We start from the raw sequence: 23,784 nt of genomic DNA, 5'->3' as shown, positions 1-23,784 counted from the left end.
TTTTATCGATGCAATATTTCAAGTCTTGAGATAATCAATCAAAACTGACATGACATGGCTGATGCTGCATTTTGGCAAACTAAACCCTACAAAAGATTAACACCAAGTTGGACACTAATGCATTCCACTGATTTCTTGTTGACGTCAGTGTCAAAAGTATCACATTAATTCTGCTATTCAGGTACCGTCAAGGAGGAAGCTAGACCCAGGGTGACTTTCTCATTATCTGACAGTCACTTTGAAATATTATTGGTGTTAGTGGTTTAGTGGTCGCGGCCATATATTTTCTCGGTGACCCTGCTTGTCGGTGTGCGTGCGCGTGCGCGTGCGCGTGTCCGCGGACGCAAGCGCGAGCGCGTGGCACATCGCAGGCGCAATTAAGCCGAAACTGAACAGCTGCTATTAAACAAAACCGACGAGCCGCTAGGAAACTCGTTCAGTGAAAACAGTGAAATTGTGTTTAACAAGACTTTGAGACCATTATTAATACGGCGACAAGGGAATTGGTAAAGGAAAAAAATGCTGAACGCGCATAAACGCATCGTTTATCACCAAGGGAGACAGTCAGAAGCGGAAAGAGTCACAAACTGGAGCCGGTAGGAAGTGACAGCGGCAATAAAAATCAGCTCTTTACTGCACTTGTTTTTTTTTTTTCTATCATGTCATGTTCAACAGTGTGTTTTATTCCCCCCATCTGTCTATGACACAAGCGAACCTGAACTCTGCTAGCTTACCGTCAATGTCCAAAGTGTTGAATCACATTGCAGGCTGTGATGAGAGGCTTTGTAAATCCGTTCCGAAGCAGGTGGGGAAAAATAAAATAAATGATACTAATTTAAAAAAAAAACACAGTCCAAACTAGTAATAACGTCGTTTAGTTATATGGAAGAACGTCCCATTCTCGGTCGCGTGCCCGACACGAAAGAATTCAGACATACGTGGCGAGTCCAATCTGCAGACTACAGTCAACCGCTTTGAGTAAGTGTCTCTCTCTCTCTCTCTCTCTCTCTCTCTCTCTCTCTCTCTCTGTCTCTCTCTGTCTCTCTCTCTCTCTCTCTCCCCCCCTCTCCCCCCCTCCTCTCCCTCCCCTCTCTCCACCTCTTTCCCCCGACCCGCTCTCTCGCTAAACAGAGGGCATTTGGCTCGTTGGCAATGATGTGATAAAGAAGTATTCAATTTGAGTTAATTGATTGCAACAGTGCCAAAACAAAAATCCAACTCCCCTCACATGTAAAATACACTAAGCAAGAAAGTCCCCCCCTTCCCTTTCCATCTCCCACTATTAGCACTCATACTTTGGTGAAAAGAATTGAATTAATGGCCACTTTGTGTAAATAGGGAGAGCAGCCATTTGGATCAAGCACACCGCTGCCCTGTCACCATGTGCTGTAAGAAGGGAGCAACGGTTTTCGAGAGAATGTGCCATAAAAATCGGCAGTATGCAGTAAGTACCACCGGTGGAAGGATTAGTGTCGAAACAAAAGAATGACAGTGGTAATTAATTTTGGACTGCAAGTTTGCAAGTATCACCGCATCTCCTGGGGTAGTAATACAATAAGATGGAAATGTCATGATTCGTACTTGTTCCATCTTGTTAATCTGTCTCCATTATTTCCAATGATTTTTTTCGAAATGACAGTATGGTGGACCAGTCGCTGGCATAAGTCGCACCAGTCAAATGTGCTCAAATGTGTGTGACAGTCCAGGGTGTCTCGCGCCCGCAGTCAGCTATGATAAGCGCTATATAAAATGGATGGATGGAGGACAAGTGTGATTTGGCATGCAACACTAACTCATGTAATCTACGTTGAATTATGCGATTAGACATTAAAGTCCCATTATGTACGCAGAGGTCAAAAGCTCACAATTGAGTGCTTCAGACTGACAAGTGGCTGCCCCTTCGGAAATTGTGAGCAACCATGATAGCAGTTTTGATGGGCACAGTTGATCGCTAAGGTCAGCATGTTAACAGTGTCATGGCAACATCATGCTAAATGTAAATGCTGTGGATGAAGACATGACCCAAATGATTAAAATATGTGCTCCCAAATCTTTTTTTGCGCCACAGACCGGCGTCACATAGTTGGCATAGAAACACACGCACACACAAAGATAAACTCACCTTTACGCTGAATGTAGTTGTTGTACTGTAATTAGTGAGGGCTCTGCACTTGCTTCTCCTTTTTTGTTTCCGAAAATCTCCAAAGGCTTGTCTTTTAATGCCGGCTGCTTGGGCTCAATGTGATGAATCAGTTTTGATGGCTGTATTACCCCATTTCCAAAACTGTCGCAAGATTATGCAGCGTGGTTTTGGTGCGTGCAAGTCAACTAGCAATAAATCTATACCTAAAATAGGACTGCCGGTATTGCCTCTTAAAGACGGCTTTCTTTTCCTTGCAAGCTTCATAATTTGGCTTGCTCCCATTTTCAAGGGTACTCTCTAAACACATTTCTTTATTTACGTTTTTTTTTTTTTTTTGTGAACTTCGTCACATGAGCGAGATGAGTATTTGGACACGTCAATTAAAGTAAATTTGTCAAACACATTTTGTAGGTTACAGGGTGGTGATAAAAAAAAAAAATATATATATATATATATGAAAGTACATCTTGTATAGTCACCATTCCAAAGAGAAGTAGTATGTTAAATATGATGAAGTCATACAAATCCAGCAAAGCATGTTGGATTTGAGTGTAAGTAAAGCAACAGTACACTTGTTTCACGATAACCGTCTGGCTTTGTTTTCATGGCCACATTAATGCCGTTAAGTGACACAAATAGCCTGTGTAGGATCTCCTGATTCATGTGGCCGACATAAATGGAAATGCATTCGTACGCGTGAAAACTCTCGAGTCTTTGCAAGCGTAACATACATTTCCATACAGAATGAAAACAGCACTCACTTGTTCTCAACACGAACATGATTCATTTCCTACAAGTGACGAGCGATGACAAATGGGACTAGAACATCCTTTTTTTTTTTTTAATGTAATGGCGGATCCCCGTGCCTACATAATGTCGCTACAATTTGTCATCCTGAATTTTAGAGCAATTGACTTCCCATGTATGGTAATTACTTTCACATACTGAGATCCTCCAAAGTCAAACACGATATATTTTACGACGATGGTTGAATACCAAGTTTACCCTCTTCCGGTTTGGCGAACTACGACAGCCGTGTATTCCTAGTCCTGAATAAACAACCGAGTATGAGCCTTATTAAAGATGCATTTTGTTTCTCCAATCGAACAGAAACTAAAACAATACCATACATTGTGTTCCAATGTGTGCATTGTCATCCAAATTTAACAGCGTTTTATGCGCCCGCGGATTTTCCCGGTAATGTTGAACTCACTCATGATTGTGCTTTGCTCTGTCTTCCTGTTTTCCTGGACACTCTAGCACATGAAAACATTCAATTAATAGAAGAAATAGACTATCCGTGAACTAAAACCTAATAAATAAAATAAATAAAAAAAACATACCATACGCATATTATATCACTAATCAAATCTGTCTATTAGCATGTTTAGGCATATTTCACAACATCTACTGAATATGGAAATTATTTAATATTTAGCGGTCACCTCCAAAAATCCACATAACCAATCAGTACTTTTTTTTTAGTGTATATTTTAAATGATACCAGAAGGCATTAAAATCTCATTCTGCCCTCAATTCAAAGCTGCGGCTGGTTTGGAGCCGTAAAAAATGTCACCGGATCACGATCAACCAAGAGAGCAGGTATATGAGCTAATTAAAGATATAAAATATGTTCACGTTCACAGCAAAGTCACAGTTGAAGAAATATTCTACACAGCGCGTAGGCTGGCTCTCTTCCTGCGGGGAGTGTTAGTGTGTTCCTCTGTCAGGGGGTTGAATCCCTCTTTTTCCCCATGGAGAAGAATCTGCTGCTTCTCGTTGGGTTTCCAAACCACATCAATATCGTGACTGCGCATAACTTCTTTTAATTGAGTTGGCGCAGAAAAGTTCTCCCGCCTCTGTCATTTTATAATAATTTTTCAAAATTATTCCAAACCGACACTCACTCAACACATGTATTTTCCGATAAGTCCTTTTCAATGAATATCTTTTCAATTAATAGTCTTTCACAGGGCAATTAGGATCTATTGGATTCAGGGATAAAGGCAGATGTGAGGTAGTTTTGGCAAAACGTGATGAGTGGAGATCAGAAGGTTTTACCTCGGCCAGGGCTAAAGAGAATGTAGGATGAGATATGTTAAATATTAAGAATTCCTCCACGTCCTACTGTCTACTGTCTGAGTGCTACGTTATCATTTACCTCATGTTTCCGAGTGAGAAAGATTCACCTCTTCGCTCCAACGGAGGAATGTTGACGGTAGCTGTGTGCTGTCTTCATTTGGGGCTGAGGCTTTAGAGTCCACATGTGGCGACGTGTATGCCTGAAGCAAAACACAAAGTGAGCGCGAAACGCAGCAACGTCTCGCGGGGGAAAAATGGACCATAGTCACGCACCCTGTAAAATTGCTTTGAAAAGAAATATATTTATGAAAAACACATTCAAGTCGACCCCCAAATTTTCTTTAGAATATGTTGAATGCAGCCCCACTAGTCTAAACTTGATATTCTCATTAATATTGTTTGTGGAATCCAAATGAAGCAGCAAAATTCACCTGTTTCTATCCAGCTCTGGGGGCGGCCATTTTGTCACTTCTGTCAACCGAGTTGAACGATTGAGGCATCCCTTTATGATCATCGAAATGTCAAACGTTTTCAGCTTCATTGTGGTTCCTCCCGATGAGGGTTGAGAATGGAGATCAATCCGCATCACAGGAATGTTGCTGGTGTTTTTTTTTCCCGGCACCTAGCGCTGCTTCTTTCCCACCCTCACTCCCAACGAATCTGTGAGCTCCACTTCCTTTCGTGCTAATATTCTTGAGCTGTGCCCAAATTGCTCATTCTTAACGCTTGATGCGCACCAGCTGCAAGTCGCCCTCTAGAAAGCCGAGGCGTTGAAGCCACTGTCTCCTTGGGCTTCCATGGCCTAAATTTACTCAGGCTTAGAACTTTTAAGTTGAACCCCGGGGAGCCCAGGAAAGACTGGTATAAATGACTTGATCGTTTCTTTCAGCGCGCTTCATATGGCCGGGCGCTAGATCCACAGACGCAGCCTCAAACCATCTGTCAGTGAGCGTCGTTTGGCCAAATCACCGCTTGCAGTGTGCGACTGCCAGATTAGGTGGTGACATCATGATTTTGTCGCATATTAGAATGATTTTGACATGCTCTGTTTGCCTGTCTGCTGCATCCCGCTCCAGCGTTGCCTTTGACTCTGTCAAAACTCAAATAAATGCGTAAGTACAGTACTGCGCATGCATCTGCATCAGTAAATATCTCCTTCGTAATTTGTGTCATTCTCCATTTTCAATGCAGTTCTAATGGGGAGTCAATTTGTCCTCATTTACATTTCTATCCATTATTCATGTTTTCTGCACACACAGCTTGCAGTTTCTCGCTTTCCGGCTATCTCTCATGTTAACTTTTTATTTCCCCCCAGCTTCCCTTCCGCGTTTCCTCTAAGCTCAGCTTTGAAGTCCTGCTGCCAGCCCAAAACCAGCAGCTTGGACGGGGTGAGATTGTTATTTTTTCGTTTTTGAAGTAAAGTTAAAATTCATTTAAGCTGGAAAGGAACCCACAAGTGGTCCAAAAGTTTTCTTTTGACTAGAATGGACTCAAACAATTACAACTTTCTATTTCCCGTCAGCCTGTTTAGAGGCAAAGGTTCACTGCGTGTATTTGTGTGCGTTGAAACCTGACCAAACAGAAATCCCCCCCCCCCCCCCCTCCCGCCACCACATTGACAATTTCACCGAGCAATCGAGTGGGCGGGCGTATCAGAAGCGAACGCATTTTCAGAACTCAATACTTCAGACAATACAATCTCACTTCCCAGTTGAAACAATTCAAAGGGCTCTGCTACTTTTGTCACATTTGAAGTCAATGTCCGTGCTATTCATCACTCAGAAATACTTTTCAACAGAGCCCCGTAATTAAACATAACAGTACGTTGAAAGGGCCAATAAGATGAAACTTTAATGATCCCCGAGGGGAGATTGGGCCGTTGTGTGGTCTAAAAATGTAGCAATGCAGTATAAGTAAAATAGGCTACAGTTTTCAATTTTCACCCCCTCCTCTCTTTGCAGATACATACTGCGCATAAGTACACACTCATACATAATGATGTTGGCTTCCTCGGCCTTGTGTATCTCCTTACTTTCATCTGCGCTCAACGGAGCTCCTTTCCATTTCAAAGCTGTAACTACAACGTCTCCACTCTCTCGCACGCCATCTGCAGCGGCATCAGGCCAGGTAGTGCTTGAAACCACAAAGACGGCCACGCTTAGAATGCCGTATAATGCCAACGCATTGGTGGCCCACTCTAATACCATAAAAGTAGCCAGTGTTAACCAGTGATGAATTCGATTCAAAGAACCATAGTTAATGTGTTCTGGACACCAGAATTTTTCCTTCAAAAAAAGGACTAATGTATGATCTGACTAACATTACAGCTCCGAGTTGTGTGCAGTCAATAACATGGCGGTGTAACAGAGAAGTTACGTGAGTGTTTGGAGTGAAAATTCTCTGGCTTAGTCTGACTAAGTATACTGTATATTAGACCTTTTTCTTAACTCATTTTATGGATTAACTCGAAGAATTTGGTGCAAGTTATGACAAAGTGCTTGCATGTTAAGTATGGGAGTTAAGCGTGTATGTGACCGAACAGTGATTATGTTTATTAATGTCGACGTTTGGCATTTGGAAGACAGCGAGGGACTTAGAAGTGTGTGTGCGCGTGTCTGCGGGTACTGTCAGTGTGTAAGTGGGGTGATATGTGAGCGGAGGTGGTAAAGTGCAGGAAAAGCCCGCCTGGCACTCAGTGGGGAGTGGGCCGACACGTTCTAAGATAAAACTACACTTGATCAGCATAGTGGAAGATTTTTTTTCCGGCAGAATTAGCTCCTTGGAAAAAAAAAAAAAAATTTGCATACCGAGTGCATGTAAAGCAGAAAATAACAACTCGAGCGACTTAAATCCTTATTCATATGTATACCCTCCGCGTTGTTTTTTTTTTCCCATTTCTTTCTTCTGTATGCGTTTTGGTTTGATAAGCATTTGTTGTCCTGCGCTAATGATGAAACGGAATGGCACAGATGAATTAAATGGATCCGTGGGAGAGCAGCGAACATGCGGGAGGGCATGAGATTAAAGCAAAAGGAAGTATGGAAGAAGACAAGAGAGAGGGATTAGCAGAGGAGAGGGTATATGAGAGGGTATTGCTGTGCAAGGTTGTTATTGAGGTGAGCCAAGGCTTTCAGAGATAATACTCACTGGTCACACATCAATCACAGGGGACTTACAGTCAGGAACTTGGAGGTCTTGCACTTCCTGCAACTCGGATCACCGTCGTGACCCATCGTCGGTTCGGGCCTCCTTAACCCAGTGTCGGTTCGGCATGTTTAGACACCGGTTGCTAGGCAGCTAGCAGATAGATGATAGATGATGATGGTGGTGGAGTGGCAAACGGGAGCATGCTGCGGGGTAAATTACAAAGTGCAAATTCACTCAAAAGTACACAGGGGTTGACTTCTCTATTTGTATGACGGTTAAAATATTTACAGAAAATTGCCTGTATATTCTTCAGCTAATTTCATCACATTGTTCTTACCATGAATGTTTTTGCCTTAAAGAAGGAAGTCAACATAAACCTTTTTTTTTTTTCAACAATATGTTCTATGCAAGCCCACTAGTTATAACGGGGCATTCTGATAAATATTGCATTTGTGGGATAAGTGTTAATCTACTCGTTTTTAGCTGTCTCTGGGGCGGCCATTTTATCTTCTGTCGACTGAAAATGACATCACAGCTGCTCACAAGGACCAATCCTGGCTCAGATTCAGAAAACAGGTTAGTCATAATTGGTCATTGTGAGCAGTTGTGATGTCATTTTCAGTCGACAGAAGACAAAATGGCCGCCCCCGGATGGCTAAAAACGAGTGCATTTTGCTGCTTAATTTATATTCCACAAACATAAAATTAATCAGAATGTCGTGTTTCAACTAGTGGGCCTGCTGGGACCATATTCTTGAAAAAATATATGTTTGGGTTGACTTTAAGATCTCGAAAGCGTAAGCAATTAATTATTTTTTGCGATAGAGTCAATGCATTTGTTTTAATAATATACAAGCGGACACAAATGCAGCACGCAGATGAGATTAAGAGGGCTGTCAATAACTGTACACTGTTGTTGACAATTGCATGAAAAGAAAGAAACACAAGCAGATGATGATCTATCAAGGACTCGACACAATCTCCTTGGTTTGTTTGATTACAGCTCAGGTCTTCATAAAACCATCTGGAGTTTGTCAATGTTAACAAAAGCAATGCTAACTATAGTAATCCGTGGATTAGTGAGACTTTTTTCGACCAGTAATTTCACACAAACTTTTATCAGGCTCACGGTTTTCATGTCTATAATTGTTTGGCCTTCTTAACAACAAATATTCCCTTCTATATAATACATTTGTGATTGCAAAACCATCACAAAGGTGCACTCTACCAATTAGCACTGTCAGCCTCATGTTTTATTTTTCCCTGACACGTTTTACACGATTGGCTAATCTGTCCGTGGTTGTCATAGTTGCTTTATTCTTTGCACTTTTTTTTTTTTTTTTTTTTTTTTTTTTGCCGTTTTGCGAGAAATTCAACCCGACACACTTGTCACCACGTGCAATCCGACATCTCATTAATATGGTTCGCATTGCAAGAACTTCATTGTAAGTGACAACTATAATGAACCTAGTGGGAGCCACCATTCAATTTGTATTAGTTCAGCGCAAACAATGAAGTCTGTTAGACAGGATAGAAGCCTTCGTGAAAACCTTTTTGTGCTCTGTAAATCATAATATTCTGCATCAATAGACCACTTTGATGAACCAGCAAAACCCCCTCCAAATACTTTCATAGTTTACAACCACAGTGGAAGTTTGAAAATGGAACGTCCTTAACGTCGTCCAAGTGGGAATTCAACCAAAATTTGGTTCGGAGAGTGTGAAAGGATTCATTTTCTGAATGTGTCGCTTTTTGTGTAAAAGTTCTTCCGAAAGAAGGATCAACCTTAACAAGGGGTGTTGAGAGTTTGAAGTTCAAGTACTGTAGTCAAAGTCTACCGAGCACATCTGAATTAATGTGCCTTTTATCCGTGGCGATAAACTCTTGATTAAAATGGCAGTTTCATCATCAGGAATACCAATTAGTTTTTCTTATAAAGCTTGTACCTTCAAAGGATGGATTTTGATATTCTCTCAGCAGTCTGAATGTGTTTTAATGTTATGTAATGGTCTCTACTCAGACTGCTGCAGGGCAGAGGAGCACTATGCTAAACTTCAACTTGTGCCAGGTAGACTCATGCTAAACCCTTTGTTTATGTTATGTAATTTGGACACGCCCGCCTCCCCTACCTCCCTTGGTCTATGATACAGCCGTTATCCCATCCTACACCACTTAGCTAGCGGTACAACCGCACAACGATTTGTCGAAATGCACGTGAAAAAAAAAAAAAAAAAAAAAAAGAAAAAAAAAAATCTACCTTTGAATTGCACACTTCAGTTTCCTCAGAAGAGTTCTTGTGTGTTATTTGACCCATCTGTTTTGGGATTGTGGTTGGTGTGATCCCTAAACAAGGTTGTGATTGTTATCGCAATTCTGCTCTTAATTAACACAGTCTGTGGGGACATTATATTATGCATTTGTAATGGTGCGTTTTTGATGCTCTCCAGCCATAAAAAAAAAATCAACTCGATAAGGCGGATTAAAACAATGGAAAAAAAAACAAATCAACAGAGACTACTTCTGTTTTGCAGAGACATTTCAGTTTATGGGATTAATGTTTTGTTGCTCACGCCTTCCCTCATTTGTGACTCCTATAACAGCTTTTGAAGTTTGAAGCAAATTCTACTGTCCAGAAGACATGATTTAATTAGCCTTATTGCCTGAGCAGATCACGCATTACTTGACTGGTATTGATCTTAGAAAAAGTGCCTCCTAGTTCTTGATATCAGTGTAACACGAGTACAGTTAATGAGATCCATTTTCACTCAATAAATGTCATTTTAATTAGAGTTTGCAATACGGAAGCCAGATTTGAAAAACTTCTTATATGAATGGTCTGGCTAGACTAATTAAAGTGGTTACTAAATGCGTTGGACAAGACCCTTCCTTGAACTTGGCCTCATACATAGGATGTTACACACTCGAGTCACCATTTGCTTAGTGTAAAGTTGAACTATTATTTAATTAACGCATTCAGTGCCATGGACTTTTCCAGCTCTGGTATAGTCGGGAAATGAACCGGCACCTCTGGATGAAAGGCAACTGCATGCACCATTCCATCACCAGTGCAAGTTAATTACAATGACATGACCTGTAAAACGCAGGGTTAATATTTAATATCTGCCGGTTGAACAGACAGTAGATGGGTGGTTGTGATGAGAGGTGAAAAGGAGCACGGTAAGATTAAAATGTGCAGTGCGGAGAAATGGAGCGTTCGTGCTGCAACAAGTAACACAGCAAGTTCTGTGATTTAGGAAGGTTTTGAAATCACGCGACATTATCTGCCACGTTTTATTCACAACGTAAGATATAAATATAGATATAAGGTGGCATGAAACACATCAGAAAGGGAAAAATGGGTTGTGTTTGATGACATTGTGTGGAATTTGTTTTTATGTGGCATGCGTATGCCGTCATCAGAGAAGGCTTTTGAAATGAGCACTGATAAGACGGATAGTCCCTTTCCCCTCCTTTACTCTGAAGGGTATCGTGACCAAGAGAATTTTAAATGTTGACCAAAGAGCATTTTTCCATTTTTACATTTTGCCTCAGGCCATTATATATGGGCTGTGTGATTAAAAAAAAAAATTAAAAAAAATTGGGGCCTTTTCTCCTTGAGCATGGAGATTTCGCAATCTTTTGACAGTGAGATATACTGTAGCTAATGACGTTGAAAACTTGGGACTTCTTTGATGAGAAATGTTGTTGTAAATTCAACAGCTCTTATGATATTCAGTTCATAAACACTTTGTAGGATACGTTGTGGTGTCCAACTTACATTTGTTGTTCAGGTAGGACTTGAGTTGGTGCAGTGGTGGTGCTTTTGGTATGATTTCCGTTCTCATCCGATGGTCTCGCAAGCGGTCTATGGTAGTAGTCCACATTTCGCCTAAAGTCAGGCAGGGTCTGAAGATAATAAGCACAATATGGATGGAGAGAGTCAGGCTTTTCTCATCCAGTTTGACAAACTACAGAAAAAGTACTTCCAAAAAGTATCCAATCTGCCTGAATGTTTTCTTAGTGGACAGATGGGGTCAAAAGTTTGATTTGTCCTTTTGATCTGTCTGTCCCAAGAGTAGAAGAAATAGAATTGGCCAAGCGGTGATGGATGATATTGAAACTCTGCAGTGTCGATCTAACATCAGTTGTATAAGCGGTGGAAAACGCCCACATACTGTTTGTGTCCACCTGCCTCCATCTCTCTCGCCGACCCCCCCCCCCCCCCGTCTCTCCCAGTCGCAGCCTTTAAGTGGACTGACGTTTTCTTCAATATACAACCTGTCTGTAATCCTGTTGCTCTTAATAAAAGGGGATCCGATGTGATTTGACCACTGCGTCCGCATGGGGAAGAAAATAGAAAACGGATCATTGTTGGTTAGGCTCATGTATTCTTCCTTGGGAATAACGATGCAGGTTTGCACCTTTCACTTCAGGACAAATCACTTTTCTAGGAGGTGAAAAAGGAAAAAAAAAGAAACGAGAAGCTCACTTCCTGCCAACTGTGCTTTTTGCTTCCTGCTCCATTTTTTTTTTTTTTTTTTTTTTTTTTTTTTTAGCTTCTGTTTTGCTGCTCCTCACACACAGAGCAAATCCTTATTATTTACCGCTCACTCTTCTGCCTTTACCTTTTTTTGCACCACAGTCTTAAAAGCGTGGCTTGGTGGTGACCCAATTACTCTAAGTTGTCCCTCCCTGGTAGGATGTAGCCACGTCCCTCCCGGGAGACTCAGTTTGCAGCACAAAGATGATCCATCATTCTCTTCTGCCACCTCCCTCCTGTCACATTTGTTACTGTCGCACAAACACATCTGCTTCCAGGCCTACACACGTGCCTCCTCATGCACGCCCACAGATGGTCTCCAAAACACATATGCAAACCAATAATAGACAAATCTATTCAAGTTCAGACAGATGCTTGGATTTATTTCCCCATGTACATTTACCCTAAAACACTCCTACACACTCTTGTGCACTGTTGCGTGAATATCGGGTGGCGTGTGTCACACCTTGACAATTCTTCGTCTTTGTTTTGACAGGCTCATCTCTCCCCCGCTCGTTGTTAGTATAAGCCTGTCTGCATTTGCCCACAATTCAATAATTACAACGTGATGAAGGCAGCAAGTCAGTCATTCATTTTAATTGCAAAAGAAAAAAAAAAATATCAACTTACCAGGTGTTTATCATTCATAATGAGTCATGAATATTCAGCATGACAATGTTTCTACAGCTCTCAATTCCGATGAAGTAGGGACATTGTGTAAAACATAAATTAAAGGAAAAAAATAAAAATTTACGATCTTTTTCAACCTTCATTTAATTGAATTCACTGCAAAGAGTAGATGTTTAATGTCCATTCCAATGGATGTTATAGTTTTTTGCAAATATTCTCCAATTTTGAATTGGATGCCTTTAACATCTTCAAGAGAACCTGGGACATGCGCAACAAAAGACTGGGAGACAAACAACCATTCAAACTCACTTTTTTGGGGAAGCTGGAATACCCCAAAACAATCAGCAATGGTTAACCTGCGCCAAAAAGTCACAAATGTGGGAATGTTCTGTCTGACCAGTACTGCTCAATTTGGAACAGGAATGAATACTGTATAACATAGTCAAGAGGCATCTGTGCAAGCATGTGACAGCCAGTGCAAGAAACCACTTCAAGTCAATAAACCCGAGCAGATTAATGGAGACCTCATCTGTAATCTCTGGGCATTAGTTTAATGATAGAAATGCTGAGGCGGGCTTCGATTGAGGTGAGCCACCGCTTTGCCCACTGGACCGCTCTCTAATGGATACAAAACAGGATTCCACTTCTATCCTTACCTCTAATTTGTTCTCTGTGTGTCACCATCCCCCCTTCTGGCGGCTCAACTTTTTCTGCTCCATGCGGATTTGAAGGGAGGTAGAAGGGTTATCAGCCCATCTGACAATCAAAGCCTTCTAAAAAGTGCCGGCACCAAGCCTCATGCAGGAAAGGTGCCTGGAGGCTGGAAGGAAATGTTCTGAAGTTTAATAGACTCGCCACTAAAAAAAAAACACCACCCAGCCAAGGAAGCTGGGAAAGAAGGATTATCACTGCTTGCCCGCTCGACAACATGCGAGCACGTTTGGGTCCAGCATGGCACTACGACAACACTTGGCAGTGTCTGTATGGAACACGGACAGACCCAAAGTGGGGTTGGAACCTGCCCGTCCCATAGTTTCCCTGCTTGGTGGCCGTCCAAGCAGGTTGGCTGCAAATACGTCCAACTAAGCCCCGTTTGAAGCCAAGCAGCTGTTGTTGGTAAGTAAATCCGAGGACTTTTTTGGACATCATTTCCTTAAATCCTAATGGCATCATTTGACCGTGGATGCAGTGTAAGGATATGGTACGAGTCGCCTGGTGTGTGGATGTCTTCCACGGACTGAACACTACTGCGTGTCAATCCACCAATGCATCCATTTTCCACATATCTGCTTCATGATCACGGCAGGGGCTGGAGCCTTTCCTGCGGAGTTAGAATGGGCGAAAAGGCAGATAACACCCACAAGTCAATTGTAGGGTGACTGAATGGGGCCTTGAGTGAGGAATTGATTCCTCTGCAGTTGCCTCTACACTTTCATTGGCCCGTACGGCCGGTGAAAAATAAACACAATTATCCAACACCTCCAAAAGATGCATTTTTATGAGTTGCTGTTCTTTATAAGAGACACTGACCGGGAATGCAGCCTTCAGTCACAGCTGTAACAAAGACTGGAAGCAACCTGTGTCAATGGGAACTTTGACACTCGACATTTCTTCAGCTCAGTGTTTGTCAAAAGCACTTATTGCCGTGTGAAAAATGCTTCGCCGTACACTGGAGCTGCGTGGATCTGCCCCACTGGAGCTGCGTCGATCTGATCATGCCATATGGCTGTGCAGTATCTCTTTGAAAGAGTCAGTGGCTATTTTTTGCACAAAGGAACCGGGGTGCCACCCCAATCTTACTCCAGCCTTCTCTTGCAACCCTGGAATAAACATCCTCTTTGGAGGTACTTGAATGACTAGGCAAAATGCCATCATTAAACACAGCCTGCTCCATATTAGCAGTGCAGTCAAGTCCAGCCTTGCCATTTTTATGAAAGAAACCAATTTCATCCGCAGTGATCCCACTCCCTCAGTCGCTACCCAAAGCGACTGACCGTGAATGGGATATCAGTTTCCTACATTTGGTGTCCACTCTCAGTTCTTACCAAAGAAGGAATAGTGGAAATCCAATCTGTATGATTAATGCTGTCTTCATTCTAGTTACTGTGTAAAGTGTTCCGATTTTTAGTGATAAAATCATGTTAAAGGTACAATGGCCTCTAAGGACAATAGCGTCCCCACTTGGTTAGTAAAACTGTCAATCAACTGTGTTACTGTTCAGAGTTGTGTGCAGTGTTTGATCAATCTTGGTTTTGTTTATTTACTGACAGGGTAGTCATAATGATCATGCAAATTGAATGACTTGACTTAATCTTTAACTTTTGAGCATTTCCTCCATTAAAATACAAGTGACAGAACACAAGTACTCCCTACATTGGATACGTTGTATCCATCCATACTATACTGCTTGTCTCATGAGGCTGAGTTGAGTTGAAGCTTCTCCCAGCTGACTTTGGACAAGAGGAGGTGCCGCCTTGGACTAGTTGCCAGCCAATACGAAGGCATCAGTGTATGCCAATTTATTATATTTCTCACTAAGTAGTACAAATGTTTGCCTCCTAAGCCCAAAGTCTAATCAAGCTTAAATTTGTAATTACATTGAGCGGCAGGTTTTTTTTTTTAATCATTCCATCGGCAGGGTGCCAAACAGCCAACAAAATATTAATTCAAAACTAGAAAATGAAAAGATGCAAAAGCGCTTGTGTGTGGGGGAAACATGAACCAAATATTAGGAGTACAACCCTTTTGAAAAGAAGCTTTGTGGGGACCACCAATACTGAAAACAGTGGGGAGTGTTTATGGAAGAAGTTTCCTTGCATGAAGCCGCTGTCTAGCAGCCTGATAATCCTCTCGACAGATATTCAGCGGACTGATTTTGCTGTTTTAAAATTGTCACATTTGCAAACATTCTAAGTAATGGCTCCTGAAGGCGCAGACGATTTCTCCATGGTACCAAGGGCTGGTGGAGCGCTATGTTCTGTCTGTAAACACCAGCAACAAGGGAGCAATGCCTGAAGTTGATTGGCTGAACCTCTCCTTCGGAACGCTTGCTGTGCATACTGTAGGCTGTGTGAAAGGCGGACAATCTGATGAAGCGGAGAGCCTTTTGCACATAGCAAAACTTCTGCGCGACAGAAATCATGGAAGATGAAATGCGCTCCATTAAACTTGCAATAGCGCTTCACACTGTATGATTCCTATTTTCTCTCAAATAACCCACATTGTGTTGTCTGTGTCTGAATGGATACACTCACTAAATTAGCCAACCGCTTTCCTTTTGTGTGCGGTGCACTGTGTGCAATCTTGAAGTGTGCAAATGAGAGATTCGTGGGTGTCTGGCTGTCAAACAACAGGGTGAGTGTGCGTGTGCATTCGTGTCACCGTGTTCTTCTCTGCACAGAAAGACAAAGAATTCACTGAGTCAATGCGGGGTTGGAAGCAATTGCTCCTATTTTCAGAGCCCCCTTGCTCGTGTGACACGCTCACACCGCATAAAAGAACATGGCTGACATTTTGCCATTATACTCTGCCAGTCTCTTTGCTCCTGTGCACTAATTGACTGTGTTAACGGGTGGTTTAAAGACCGTGTTAAGTGGTGCAGATGACAGCCCTATGAAAACGGTAGAGAAAAGCCGGCTTTGGCATAAAAGGGCCAGGTTGACACCGGCATGGAATCAGGATGTGGGTTCAGCCAAGTGACCCGAGAACTTCATTGGATACGCAAAGCTGTATTGTCTTTAATATCTGGACGCTCTAATGGGGTGCTGCACCCACTCTGATCCGTAAAACCCATGTCAGAGCAATTAAAACAGATGCTCCTGATGAAGCCGGCACGCTCCCTTGTTTGAGACCTCGGAGTGTTCCTTCCCTGCCAGTGAACGCAACAGTTTCTCTTGTCAGGGTTTGGTTATTTGTTGCAGGCTCACTGTGTTCTTGGCCTCCCAAATTAGGATCTAATGGAGGAAAGCGTGAGGACGCCAGAGCCACTGAACTGAGAGATCCTTTCAAAAATCAAAACAGTAATGACTCACCACTTAGGTTGGGTATACAATGTGCGAACAAAGCCTGTATTTTGCAGGCCGGACTTTGCTTGGCTACGCAAGTGTTCTGTCCCCAAAGTGTCTGCAGTATCTGTAGAGAGTTTCAATATATTGTGATATTTCAAGCCCTTTATTCTCGTGTGATTTATGTCGTATTCATACTACTCAAGCAGCAATACTATAACTATAAAATGACGATATTCATAACATGCAATGTAACGTGCTTTGTTGCTAGCATTGTTTTACCCATTAGCATTATAAAGTCAGCAGATGGCGGAATGACGTCTTGTTTTTGATTTGTCTGAAAGGTGCTAGCTTTAAAACACGCAACAAATCAAATACCAGTAAGGGTGTTACCGCTGAGTTTATGGAGCTCGTGAGTCACCATAGCAACTGCTTTGACACTCAACAGCCACACTGGCTGCCAATAGCGCCTTACTGCCGTTTTACCTTTTGTCAGTGAATTGAAAATCCAGGCATTGCACCAACCAGACTGTTAATTAGCGGCGCGCTGTATGTTGTACTGTGTATGTGTGGGAAGATTCGTCTTTTTTCCCCAGCCCGCCGTCATTAATGTATCTTGAGTGTTTGCGGTAATTATGCCTGAGAGCTGGTGTTTGGCAGATAGTTGCTTTAAAAGGAGCTTTTCAGACACCTCACGCCAATAATTGCTTTAAGTTACTGCCATAGTTTTAACTGAGGGGCTCTGGGATGTGCATATGTTTGTTTATGTGACTGTTCCTCAGTGCGCTCTCTCCGGGGGTAAGGCAAGGTTTCAGGAAAGAGTTTTGGCGTAATACACATCTTGTGAGGAGGCTTTCTTTGCTCCCTATCAAAGGTCTGCGCAGAGTTGTGCGGAAAGACAACGAGCTAGTGCCTGCGGGTGGGTGACATCTGTGTAGTCAGACAATATATGTCACCCAAACAGACACACAAACTGATTTGTTCTCACTGGGCTCGGCACACCATGAAATACGGTGGAAATTCAACTCCTGTGCTTTGAAGCTGCTAAAGTTTGGAGTTGGACCAAATATCGGCGGGAAACAATCATCAAGCGGAGGGTTTTTCAATTTCTTAATCAGTTTTTAGAATTTAAGAGAGCTCCACACGATATCCAAGATGACTAACACACCACACATAATATATTGGCATGATGCCGACTGTATCCAGACTGACTGAAAATACAAAGCGGGGAAGGCCAACTGTTATCTTATCTCATAATTAGATTAGGGTTGCAAACACATTGTCATTTTTACGATAGTGAGCGACTAGGGAGACATTATGCAAGCACTCAAAACAACTAGTTACTCCTCCGTCTACTAATAGCATGAGTCTTCTTATATAGGTCACTTCCTAATGGTCTACGGTTGCATTGCACACCACAATCATGAGTCCGAGCACACCGTTTCTTGGTCGTTGGGTTGTACTGGCCTTCTTTATCATAGAAACGTTGTTTTGGCCTCATGAGGTCCTGCCAACAATACACACATGCTCACAAATTGAAAAGAAAAACAGATGCTATTCAGGTTCACGGGGGGAGAAGAACTACAATAAGATTCATAAAAGACGTCAATGAATAAATAACATCGTACTGTCTTCCCATATGTCTTAGTCTTTTTTTTTTTTTTTTTTTGCAAAAATCCCTCTTGACTTTCTTCACTGGGATCAGACTTACAAAGATACACAATCTTCTTTCTTCTATCCTTCCAACAACTGTAGGCAGGCCTCACTTGCACAGACAATGTGTCACTGATTCAATCGTATTCCACAGATGATATAGTCTGATTTAAATCCCCACAAATCCAGCTCAAGAGGTGCAGCAATGTTTTTTTTTTTTTTTTTTTTTTTTGGGTACTTTGATTCTGTATGAAAGAAATCCAACAAAGGTAATTTAATTATAACACTGTGCTTATGGCTCAATGCCTGTTTGGAGGCCCATCAATAAAGAAGAAATTAGAGAGAGGAAAAAAAAATTGAAATCAGTTAGCCAACCAAATCGGTACGCGAAACAAAACAGCATACCAAATCTGCTAAAATTAGCAAACTGAAAAAGTACACATTACCTTGATTTTTTTTTTTTTCCTCAGATTTCTAACTCAGAATCTGTTGCATCATCTGGAATGTTCGCTGGTTCATGTTTCTCCATGTTACGGGTGTCTTTTTTTTTTCTGTCTCATAAAATCATCAAATCTCAATCCTTCAAGCAAGAGCTGAACTGCAGTTTATTTTATCTCGGTCTTTTAAGATTGAAAAAGTAAGAAGCCCATTTTGACAAAGCCGGGAGTAGAAAACCCCCTTATCTGTTTTCAAATGAAGGAAATTTAAATAAAAAGTCATATCGCCAAAAAAAAAAAAAAAAAAAAAGAAAACTCAACTACGGTAAAGTACATGAACAAAATATTTGTACAACTCCCCATCTCTCATGACCAAGAATGTCACCCTTCCTAAAGTTCAATGTACTGCTATAAAGATGTTTTTTTTTTTTTTTTTATTGGATACATGAGCATTGTGGGAAAACGCATGCAAAAAAAAAAGATGTCTATGTCACAATGTTCTTCTTGAGCATTTCTCTTCATGTATTTTGTATTTCATCCTTCGGGGTGCTTCATCTCCAGTTTGACAAAGGACTCAGGAGTAAAGATACAGACACAAGAGTTGCGAAACACACACAATATTTAAGTCTCACTCTGACAGACTTGAATCTTTCACACCTCTGCCAACTTTCCAAAGTCATGATCGGAATACTGAGTATGAGTATCGGTATTCTCTGGTGCGGGCGCGAGGATCTTTTTCAAATCCCAAAGACTGACACTTTTGGCTGCTTAAATTGTTTTGCTGATGCCGCGATACACTAAGTGAGACGGATAGTCTTGTCCCAGCTCATTGCATTATGTCAATAGACAATCAGCCATTTACTGGATTCTCCCCTCAAGGTAATTGGGCCAATGCAATTAGTGCAAGGAGACTCCTAAGTGTTCCCAAATGATGCAGCGTGGCAGACATGGCAGATAGCCACTTATGCAGAGAAGAGCTCGGCTTTGGCCCAGCAGCTCCAGACCCCGAGACACTCAAGACGACACCCGAGGTGCTTGACGTGGCTCGTTGCGGCATTAAGTCAGGTGAAGTGGTCCTGAAAAGACGATTGTTGAGGCCGTTAGTTCCGTTCAGTAATTGCAGCGTTTGAATCTCGCACGTCTTGGATCTTCGGTGAGCGGCGCCGAAGCTTCGAAGTGCATCATCTTAAATGCAACTTTTTGCAAGTTAACCATTGCAGTCATGCTCATCCCCTTGACCTCACCTCACCTTCCATCTCGTGGCTTACTGGCTCCCTTGGGTCTCTTTCCAAACAGCTCATCGCTTTTGGCTCCGGCTGTGATGCAATACTTTCGGAGAGTGATGTGCCTCTCCGCATCATCCTTTTTCTCCTTTCATATCTGTCAATCAAAGTCCTCGTTGACTGGGCTCATATCAACAATTCAGTCACATCCATGCCCTGCTCTCCGTCTCTCCTGCGTCATTTGTTGCGTCGTCCTTCATCTTTCTTTTTCCCACGGCTCAGGAAGGGCCGCGGGGATGGCAAATTCAAGTCGGCCAAGGGAGCAGCCCATCAAGTATGGGAGTATGGTTGTCAGCTGCCAGTGAAACAAACGCTCGGCTGGGAGGGAAATGGAGCTGTGGTCATTGCTTTAATTCTGGCGCAGCATTACAAAAAGTTCCAATTTCCACATGTTAACAGAGCCGTTCCATTGCAAACTTTTGATACTTGATTGGCTTGCCTAAGTATCCTTCAGCGACATATTCAACCACCTTGTTGCTGCTGATACTAAACTATTAACTGCTTCCATTGCAACACGATGAGTCATTGTAATAAATGAGGTGAGCAAAAAAAAAGCCGATGTTGGAAAGCATTATATGAGTGAAGCCCATTTACAATGTACCCCGTTTCTACTCTATAACAACATAAGGCTGTCTAAAAGTGTATTCATTTGCCTTCAAAGGTAAACCTGTCTGCTCCTGATAGAAGTCCAAAACTGACTCGTTATCACCTGACACTTCTTAAGCGAATCCCAATTGGACACTCTCCAGAGCCGGGACCCAGAAATCAGATTGTGAGTGGCTGTGACACAACGGTGTCCCTTCACCAATGTGCGTGTGTGTGCGCGTCTCTCCTCTCGCTTGCTGGACATTTGGTCTTTTAAAGAGGATTGCGTCGGAGTGATTCCTGCCTGCCCGTATTAGACTCACACAGGAGTGTCAGTGAACCTCTTCTGCTCTCGATTGATCATCCATCACAGCGGCACCGTGCTGTTAATGCGAACGGTTAATTGGGGGAATGTCGTGAAATGGCGGCCGACTGAGTTATCGCTGTCGAGCGCTTCAAATCTCATAAAGCGAGATCTATTACAAACATTTTGCAACATTTCTCAATGTGTCGTGACCGGGTGAATGAGCCACATACTGCGCAAGTGTTTGTAAGCACGGACTTGGAAGCACGCCAACCCTACCTGCATCCGCGAGAAAGGCCGGAGCCGAGGGTCGAACCAAATCGCGAACCTGCAGAACTGTCGGACAGATATGCTAACCACTAGGAAGTCAACAATCATTCATTCTGATACAAGTATGAAATGTTACATACGGTTTAGTTTTAGTTGTTTCTTCCCGGCGTTGATTTGACTGCAAGAATAAAATGGCGTGGACACAAATTGCCAGTGTGAGGCAATCCGTTCCCACAGGAACACAGAAATAGCAATTCTCCATCCACCATTTACCAAAGCAGCATCTCAAGGTCCCCTTCACAAGTATCACAATAACAATATGAAAGGCCCTCCTGAAATAAAACATCTTACCTCGAACAAATACGTGGTAGTTTCCGCAGCTGAGTTTTTGTGGAAATTGCCATTTCTCTTGACGGTTGGAGCGAAGAGGAAATAACACCTGGAATCAAAATTGAGTTCAAACAACACCGATTTCTCTCCCATTCTGTCACCCCCTGCGCACTCCTTCACTCATGTACATCGTTTTGGGTGTCAAAGAATGAGGAGGGAGTGGTCGCCTTGTTGACGTGACAGAGCGGGCTCACAGTGCTCTTGTGTGGCTGTTGTGAAGCTGCCAGTGGATCGCCGTAGGAGGTAAATGTATCAAGGCAACAAGACAGGAATATGTCACCGACGATGCAACTGTCACTCGTGGCTTGGTGAAGATTTTGCACCACACACAAAGCAGCACTCTGATTTATATGAAATATAAATGCTCGGTTTGCTGAGCGCATTAGTGACTGTAAACGCAAATGAGCGCAAGTAGCTTTTTTTTTTTTTTTTTTTTGCTGTTCATTTTGCTTGCATGTGTCCCCTCTGGTTGCATGGTGCAGCACAAGTTTGTATTTCTGCATAAAAATATTGGATGCTGATGTCTGAAGGTGAAATCAAATACAGTGGCTTCACTTAGAAGTTAAACTTACTTATAAGTGTATAAGTGCATATGTTAAGTTTTATTCAATTTACCCATATATCAAATTTCTCCACTGAAATGAATTGCAATGCCATAAATCCATTCCAGCCCTTCAAAAAAGCTGGAAATAAAATTTTTAATAAAGAAAAAATAACACTATAAAAAAGACAATGCATTGTAATATAGTGGTTCATGTTAAGGATGGAAAATCGACAACTTTTCCGGAATTAAGAAATTAGCAACTTGTTAGTATTTTATTTGTTTTATTTTTAAACTGTTTTTTAATATCATTTTATTCATATTTCTAAAAGGTGGAATTACAGTAAATGCTTGTGGAAAAGCACAAAAAAACAAATCCGCCATCCAAAATGGAAGAATTTCTGTCAGAAATTTTTATTGAACTACCAAAAACAAGTCTTTTTGGTTTTTTTTAAATTGTAATTTTACAGTGTGATACACAGTAAATTCTGTTTCTGCTGACCCAAAGTTTTGCTTAAGCAAAATCTGCTTTACGGCCTGTGTGCTCTTGTTTGTTGCCACACACGTTCTGTTGCTTTGTTTATAGCTAACATGAATCTGCTGTGATGCTGATGAATGGCATTGCTCCCTGGGCAGCGGCTCACCGAGATGAAAGCCCCTCCAAGCTGTCTCTGCTCGTTGGTCTGGTTTGTTATTTATCTGCATTGTGGCGAGGTGGATCACCCGTTTCTGTCCGTCCAAAGACCATCGATCTGCGTCAGGCCTCCATCTTGTCGTCTGGCTGCAACTTGTACATACTCTTCTCCTTATGCTTTGGACTGCAGCAAAAGTTTGGGATTGTTTCTTTTGCACCAGTGGTGACTCATGCTTCATGTTGTGCAACACATTTCCTGATGTTTTATAGGGAGGTGGTAATCAGAAATTTGAGAGATTTAAATGTCTTGGTTAAAAAAAGGCACCAGAGGGATTAAGGCAAGGTGCAGCAGTTTGTGGATTTTTTTTTTTTTTTTTTTCAAGATGCTTGTCTATTTTAAGCCGTATTACAAGTAGAAGTGATTGATTTACAGATTACATGGTAAGCATAAGCAATGTTTTAGGATACAGAAATTATTTTTTAATTTACTCTTATTATTTTATCATACAAAAATTAATCCCCAAAGGGAACTTCAACTAACAAGGCCTGATATTAAAATGAGATCGTTTTTCCCCGATGTATTATTTTAGTGTCTGACCCAGACACACAGTGACAAGTTAAAAGGCCTTGCAATATGTTTTTAATGGATTTAAATGTTCTGAGTTATTTCAATTGCCCCCTAGTGTTAAAAAAGGTGACAAGTAGCCCGTAACTTAAGGCACCAGTCTACCTTATGTTCTTGTTGGAAAGCTCACTGTCCTCACACTGGCTTTACAAACCTATTGAATTAAAAAAAAAAAGAAGCAAATCACATAGTCAACATGCATTAGCCGCGCAACAAGTGCAAACATGTAGTATTTACACCTTAATCCGGTGATTCCCAACCACTGTTCTGTGCCTGTAGCGTATAGTGAAAGGCAAAACAATTAATTTTTCTTCCAATAGTTGTCAGAATGTCCTACTGTTGCCTTTCAGCATCCAAGCAACAGAATAATAGCTAAGTGTTCAACAGGCCCAGATTGTCGGTATCTTGAGAAGATAACGTTATTTCAGTATACACATTTTTTGTTGACATTTTTATCTGGTGGTGGGCTGTGCCATGGCTCAATAAAGGTTCGGAAACATGGCCTTACTCAGTTTC

The 23,784-nt window shown here is 41.9% G+C and overlaps 1 protein-coding gene and 1 long non-coding RNA gene across 4 annotated transcripts in view; one reads left to right on the top strand and one right to left on the bottom strand.

Annotated features, from left to right (window-relative positions):
• tmem121ab (transmembrane protein 121Ab) overlaps positions 1 to 949 on the bottom strand; it is a 43,660-nt gene extending 42,711 nt beyond the window's left edge. Inside the window, exon 1 of the mRNA XM_086019785.1 lies at positions 735 to 949. The gene's annotated coding sequence lies outside the window, so the exon portion shown is untranslated. The remainder of the gene's footprint in view (positions 1 to 734) is intronic.
• The window catches only part of LOC147128099 (uncharacterized), a 77,107-nt gene that overhangs the window by 35,976 nt on the left and 17,347 nt on the right, over positions 1 to 23,784 (top strand). The gene's annotated exons all lie outside the window — the stretch shown is intronic.

The sequence above is a fragment of the Filicampus tigris genome, chromosome 20, assembly GCF_054856515.1.
Source record: "Filicampus tigris isolate MCC_2025a chromosome 20, RoL_Ftig_1.0, whole genome shotgun sequence".
In the NCBI taxonomy this organism is placed as follows: Eukaryota; Metazoa; Chordata; class Actinopteri; order Syngnathiformes; family Syngnathidae; genus Filicampus; species Filicampus tigris.
The sequence above is the reverse complement of the archived record's forward strand: the minus strand, read 5'-3'. Positions and strand labels throughout refer to the sequence as shown.